Source organism: Salmo salar, chromosome 02 (assembly GCF_965601325.2).
Source record: "Salmo salar chromosome 02, fSalSal1, whole genome shotgun sequence".
Classification (NCBI taxonomy): Eukaryota; Metazoa; Chordata; class Actinopteri; order Salmoniformes; family Salmonidae; genus Salmo; species Salmo salar.
This window is the reverse complement of record NC_138292.1, coordinates 25,989,475-25,996,801: the sequence shown is the minus strand read 5'-3', so window position 1 is coordinate 25,996,801 and position 7,327 is coordinate 25,989,475. Positions and strand designations below refer to the sequence as shown.

Here is a 7,327-nt window from a genome sequence, read left to right as displayed (position 1 = left end):
CTGTACTTTTGTTTATCCTATGTGTAATTCTGTGTTGTTTTTCTGTCGCACTGCTTTGCTTTATCTTGGCCAGGTTGCAGTTGTAAATGAGAACTTGTTCTCAACTGGCCTACCTGGTTAAATAAAGGTGAAATAAAATAAATAAAAAAATTGCATGGCATAAGTTCAAACAGCATGTGTAGCTAATGTTCATGGGTCCTCTGAAGGAAAGAGGAGATGAGGAAAAGTGCAGCTACCTGCTCCTGTGGATTGGTGAAATAGGGAGAGATATTTACAACACATGGACACTTACCGAGGCTGAATCAAATGTACTGAAAACATACTACGATTGTTTTGAAGCATATGTTGTGCCAAATACCAATTAGATTCTCTCTAGGTACAAATTCCATGAGAAAGTACAGGGACCTAGCAAATCGTTTGAAGAGTTTGTGACTGAGCTGCGTCTGCTTGTGAAAGACTAATTATGCAAACAAGTATGCGATGGTCAGGGATCATATTGTATTTGGAATTTTTGAATGTTTGGTCTGAGCTAATGCTGGAAAAAGCTATCGACATAGCCAGATATCACGAGTTAGCACAGGTACAAATTAAAACCATTCTGGGCGGCAGCACGAGCGCATCATGTGAACGAGCAGTACACGCGGTCAGGCAGACATCAAAGCACACCTCCAAAACAGAACTCCAAAACAGAGTGACACAGACTCAAAACACCCCAAAACATGTGGATGTTGGGGATACAAAGTGCATGGCGAACAGGGAAATCGCCCTGCTCAACGCAAACAGTGTACTAAATGTGGGAAATGGAATCACTTTACAAAAGTGTGCAGAGCTCACCTGAGAAAACAGTACACACAGTGAGTGAAGATGAAAAGTCAATCATAGTCATATGCTGATGAACTATTTACTGATTCAGTGACACAGACAAGTCAGATATCAGAGACAGAGCAAGCCTTAGCTGACATTGAGATAGGAACACAAGACACAGAGCTAAAGTTCAAACTAGACACTGGTGCACAAGTAAACATTATTCCTCAGAATAAGTACTGCAGCTTGACATCTGAGTGCGAGCTACAGCCCAGCACGCACAGACCGACTGGTTATGGTGGTGAACAGCTCCCAGTAAAAGGCACATGCACTTTCAAATGCAAATACAAGGAAAGTGACATGATGTTGGATTTTTACATTGTTGACACTCGAGCACCTGCAGTGCTAGGTCTTAAAGCATGTTTAGACATGGACCTCATCAAGCAATTTTTTTAATCAGTGACAGCACCAGTAGAGACAAAGATTGTAGTGGAGGAGTTTGCTGACGTTTTTACAGGAATAGGACTATATTCCAAGGAGAATGTACCGTTCACCTTGACCCAGACGCAACCCCTGTGGTCTACCCACAAGAAAGATTCCCCTTGCTCTCCGTGCCCGAAGAAAGAGTTGGAGAGCATGGTGCAATCTGACATCGTCACCTAGGTTACAGAACCAACAGAGTGGGTAAACGCGTTAGTGTGGTGGAGAAACCACACACATGCAAGCTCAGAGTACGTCTCGACCCAAGAGACTTCAACAAGGCTATCAAACGCTCCCATTACCCCTTACCAACGCTAGATGACATCACACACAAGCAAACGGGAGCACACGACTTCAGTTTCATGGACGTCAGATCAGGCTACTGGGCTATTAAGCTCACAGAAGAGTCATCTACGCTCACCACGTTCAACACACTGTTTGGACGCTACATGTGATATGAGTAATGTAAGATATTTAAACATTATTAAAGTGGCATTATTTAAAGTGCCATTGTTTAAAGTGACTAGTGATCCATTTATTAAAGTGGCCAGTGATTTGGTCTCAATGTAGGCAGCAGCCTCTCTGAGTTAGTGATTGCAGTTTAATAGTCTGATGGCCTTGAGATAGAAGCTGTTTTTCAGTCTCTCTGTCCCAGCTTTGATGCACCTGTACTGACCTCGCCTTCTGGATGGTAGCGGTGTGAACAGGCAGTGGCTCGGTGGTTGTTGTCCTTGATGATCTTTTTGGCCTTCCTGTGACATAGGGGGTTGTAGGTGTTATGGAGGGCAGGTAGTTTGCCCCCGGTGATGCATTGTGCAGACCGCACCACCCTCTGGAGAGCCTTGCGGTTGTGGGCGGTGCAGTTGCTGTACCAGGCTGTGATACAGCTGGACAGGATGCTCTCGATTTTGCACCTGTAAAAGTTTCAGGGTTTTGTGTGACAAGCCACATTTCTTCAGCCTCCTGAGGTTGAAGAGGCGCTGTTGGCCTTCTTTACCACACTGCCTGTGTGGGTGGACAATATCTGTTTGTCTGTGATATGTACGCCAAGGAACTTAACTTTCTACCTTCTCCACTACTGTCCCTTCAATGTGGATAGGGGGGGTGAAGTCTGCGATCATCTCCTTTGTTTTGCTGACGTGAGTTTGGAGGACACTATGGTGTTGAGTGCTGAGCTGTAGTCAATGAACAGCACTCTAACATAGGTATTCCTTTTGTCCAGATTAGAGGTTGACCGATTATAATTTTTCAACTGCGATACCGATACCGATTATTGGAGGACCAAAACCCTGCCGATACCGATTAATCAGCCAATTTTTATATATATATATATTTGTAATAATGAGAATTACAACAATACTGAATGAACACTTTTATTTTAACTTAATATAATACATCAATAAAATCTATTTAGTCTCAAATAAATAATGAAACATGTTCAATTTGGTTTAAATAATGCAAAAACAGTGTTGGAGAAGAAAGTAAAAGTGCAATATTTGCTATGTAAAAAAGCTAACGTTTAAGTTCCTTGCTCAGAACATAAGAACATACGAAAGCTGGTGGTTCCTTTTAACATCATTCTTCCATATTCCCAGGTAAGAAGTTTTAGGTTGTAGCTATTATAGGAATTATAGGACTATTTATATTTTTTTACATTTCAGTCATTTAGCAGAGGCTCTTATCCAGAGCGACATTTCATACATTTTTTTTCCATACTGTTCCCCCGTGGGAATCGAACCCACAACCCTGGCGTTACAAACACCATGCTCTACCAACTGAGCCACACGGGACATATTTCTCTCTCTACCATTTGTATTTCATATACCTTTGACTATTGGATGTTCTTATAGGCTCTATAGTATTGCCAGCCTAATCTCGGGAGTTGATAGGCTTAAAGTCATAAACAGCGCAATGCTTGAAGCAGGAAAGTGCTATTTGAATGAATGCTTACGAGCCTGCTGCTGCCTACCACCACTCAGTCAGACTGCTCTATCAAATATCAAATCATAGACTTAATTATAGTATAATAACACACAGAAATACAAGCCATAGGTCATTAATATGGTCAAATCCGGGAACTATCATTTCGAAAACAAAGCGTTTATTCTTTCAGTGAAATACGGAACCATTCCGTATTTTATCTAACTTGTGGCATCCCTAAGTCTAAATATTGCTGTTACATTCCACAACCTTCAATGTTATGTCATAATTATGTACAATTCTGGCAAATTAATTACGGTCTTTGTTAGGAAGAAATGGTCTTCACGCAGTTCGCAACGAGCCAGGCAGCCCAAACTGCTGAATATACCCTGACTCTGCTTGCACAGAACGCAAGAGAAGTGACACAATTTCCCTAGTTAAAAGAAAATCATGTTAGCAGGCAATGTTAACTAAATATGCAGGTTTAAAAATATATTCTTGTGTTTTGATTTTAAGAAAAGCATTGATGTTTATGGTTAGGTACACATTGGTGCAATGACAGTGCTTTTTTCGCGAATGCGCTTGTTAAATCATCACCCGTTTGGTGAAGTAGGCTGTGATTCGATGATTAATTAACAGGCACCGCATCGATTATATGCAATTCGGGACAAGCTAGATAAACCAGTAATATCATCAACCATGTGTAGTGAACTAGTGATTATGTTAAGATTTATTGTTTTTTATAAGATAAGTGTAATGCTAGCTAGCAACTTACCTTGGCTCCTTGCTGCACTCGCGTAACAAGTAGTCAGCCTGCCACGCGGTCTCCTCGTGGAGTGCAATGTAATCAGCCATAATCGGTGTCCAAAAATTCTGATTACCGATTGTTATGAATACTTGAAATCGGCCCTAACTAATCAGCCATTCCGATTAATTGGTCAACCTCTAGTCCAGATGGGATGGGCAGTGTGATGGCAATTGTGTTGTCTGTGGACCTGTTGGGGTGGTATGCAAACTGAAGTGGGTCTAGGGTGTCCGGTAAGGTGGAGGTGATCCTTGACTAGTCTCTCAATGCACTTCATGATGACAGAAGTGTGTGCTATGGGGCGGTAGTCATTTAGTTATCTTTGCCGTCTTGGGTACAGGAACAATGGTAGCCATCTTGAAGCATGTGGGGACAACAGACTGGGATAGGGAGAGATTGGATATGTCCGGAAACACACCAGCCAGCTGGTCTGCGCATGCTCTGAGGACGTGGCTATGGATGCCGTCTGTGCCAGCAGCCTTGCGAGGGTTAACATGTTTAAATGTTTTATTCACGTCGGCCTTGGAGAAGGAGAGGGGTGGGGGGGCAGTCCTTGTTAGCGGGTCGCGACGGTGGCACTGTATTATCTTCAAAGCGGACAAAGAAGGTGCTTAAGAGCTTAACACACCTGGATTGTTCAATATCAGCCCTTTATTCTTTTCATAATTGTTCATGCTCTGTCAAAATGTTGGTGCTCATGGGTACACACCAATTTTCAAATCCTGCCATAGATTTTCAAGCAGATTTAGGTCAAAAACTGTATCTTGGCCACTCAGGAACATTTACTGTCTTCTTGGTAAACAACTCCAGTGTAGATTTGGCCTTGTGTTGTAGATTATTGTCCTGCTGAAATGTGAATTCCTCTCCCAGTGTTTGCTGTAAAGGAGACTGAAGCAGGTTTTCCTGCTTAGCTGCATCCCGTTTCTTTTTATCCAGAAAAACTCCCCTGTATTTGCCAATGTCAAGCATGCCCATACCATGATGCAGCCACCACCATGCTTGGAAAAACAGTGGCAGCTACTCAGTGATGTGTTGGATTTGCCCCAAACATAAGGCTTTGCATTTAGGACATTTTTTTTTGCAGTATTACTTCAGTGCCTTGTTGCATACAATATGTTTATTTGCATAATTACTTTCACTGTCATTTAAATCATTATTGTGGAGTCATTACAATGTTGTTTATCCATCCTCAGTTTTCTCCCATCACAGCCATTGAACTCTGTAACTGTTTTACAATCACCAATAGCCTAATGGTAACATCCCTGAGCAGTTTTATCCCTGTCCTGCAGCTCAGTTCAGAAGGACAACTGTATCTTTGGAGAACTGTATCTTTGATGTGTCTGGGTGGTTTAAGTACTTAGCTTCCTCTTTCAAAATATTATTTTGTGAATCATGGTTTATGTCAATTATTTTTGGTAACATTTCTATGTTGAAGATTCAAAGATACATTTTTCTCCCATTTCCATCCAATTCGCATTATTTTTTATAATAATTTATTATTGATAGTTGCCGATTAAGTTCCTAAATTTCTTTTTGTTTTTCCTCTAACTTATTCTGTGCCTCTATGTTACAGTCTTTATTGCTATCCATTTGTATTGTTTTTTCTTCAACTTGCTTTGTTAATATGAACTCTTTGACCAATTTTTTTGGTTTGTTTTAAAGATGAATGTTGAATTGCATGCAGGAAAAAGTCAGTTATAAAATCCTTTGTCTTAGTTAAAAACAGGTTGTCATTCTTTAGGCTTTGAATAAATTTAGAATATCCTCGCCCATGTGGAAATTCTATAAGAGTAATGTGGATGATTGTAATGGTGGTGGGGGGTGGGGTTATGGTTCACTGGCTCACACATGACTAGAGTCATATTACTCCATATATATACTGTACATTACATCAGATCCTATAGATCCTCTTACTGTGGTATATCATAGACTTAAAGAGCATGCCACAGACACTTTCCAGCTTGAAATGCTACAGCAGTGTCACAGGATACTTCAAATATTCATTTGTTAACTGTTTTGTGATGGTAAATGACTGATTGATCACGTAAAGAGTCATGTTACTCTACCATCAACATTATATATAAGATCCTATAGCTCCTCTTACTGCGGCATGCCACACGGGCTAAAAGAGACCCCACTTTTAATACTGCAAGCTCTACAGTAGTAACCAAGGACACTAGTAATATAAATTATGTTCTGTGATAATAAATTACTGATATGATTGAAAGTGTTCTTAGCATTCTGTAGCTACCCTAGAGTGTTTGGCTGTAAGAACTCTCCAAAGCTCCCATGTGTTCAGCCTGGTCTCATAGATTAGACATAACAGTGTAAATGTAAAGCCGTGAACCTCAAATTAGCATGTTATGATTGGTATTGTTACATAAGACCGATGGTTACTTAAGGCAAAAACAAAAGGAGGGTGGTTGGTCAGGGCGGATGGTTTGGTGTTTAACGCGAAGGTTCAGCAACCCAAAGGTTGAGTTTGAATCTCATCAGGAACAACTTTATTATTTTAGCTAATTAGCAACTTTTCAACTACTTACTACTTTTTAGCTACTTTGCAACTACTTAGCATGTTAGCTAACCCTTCCCTTAACCTTAACCCCGTTAGCTAACCCTTCCCTTAACCGTATTCCTAACCTTAACCCTTAAAACCTGTTGGCGCTCGGGGGCAGTATTGAGAAATTTTTAAAAAAATATGTGCCCATTTTTAACTGCCTCCTACACCAACTCAGAAGCTAGGATATGCATATTATTAACACATTCGGATAGAAAACACTCTGAATTTTCTAAAACAGTTTGAATGGTGTCTGTAAGTATAGCAAAACTCATATTGCAGGCAAAAACCTGTGAAAAATAGATTTTAAAAAAATGTGAATTTTGTGACTGTACTATTTAGTGTCATTGTTTTATAGATACCATAGTGAGAAAGGATTCATTTCGCAACACCTACGGCTTCCACTAGATGTCAACGATCTTTATAAAGTTGTTTGAAGCGTCTATGATAAACAGAGAGCAAATTAGAATGCAAGGAAGTTGACATGTCATCACTTCATTTTTTTGCGCCTGCGCATAAATCTGAGAAGCGTGAGTTTGTCATTAATTGTTTATCAAGACATAGGATAGGTTGTGTGAAAATATTACTGATGTTTAATGTTAAAAATGGACCAAAAGATTAATGCTAAACAAGGTTTGACATGTTTGAACGAACGTAAATAGATTATTTACTAGGTTTTTTTAGCTTTTCGGCGTGAATTTACAACCCCCCCCCACCACGTTTTGTGGGAGCATAATGAACGCTAACTACTTGGTGTTATT

General features: G+C 40.2%; 1 non-coding gene across 1 annotated transcript; it reads right to left on the bottom strand.

Moving 5' to 3' along the window:
• Window positions 1-3,002: 3,002 nt before the first annotated feature.
• trnat-ugu (transfer RNA threonine (anticodon UGU)) lies at window positions 3,003-3,074 on the bottom strand. The gene has a single exon. It is a non-coding gene; the product is annotated as a tRNA-Thr (tRNA).
• Between the last annotated feature and the right edge of the window lie 4,253 nt (window positions 3,075-7,327).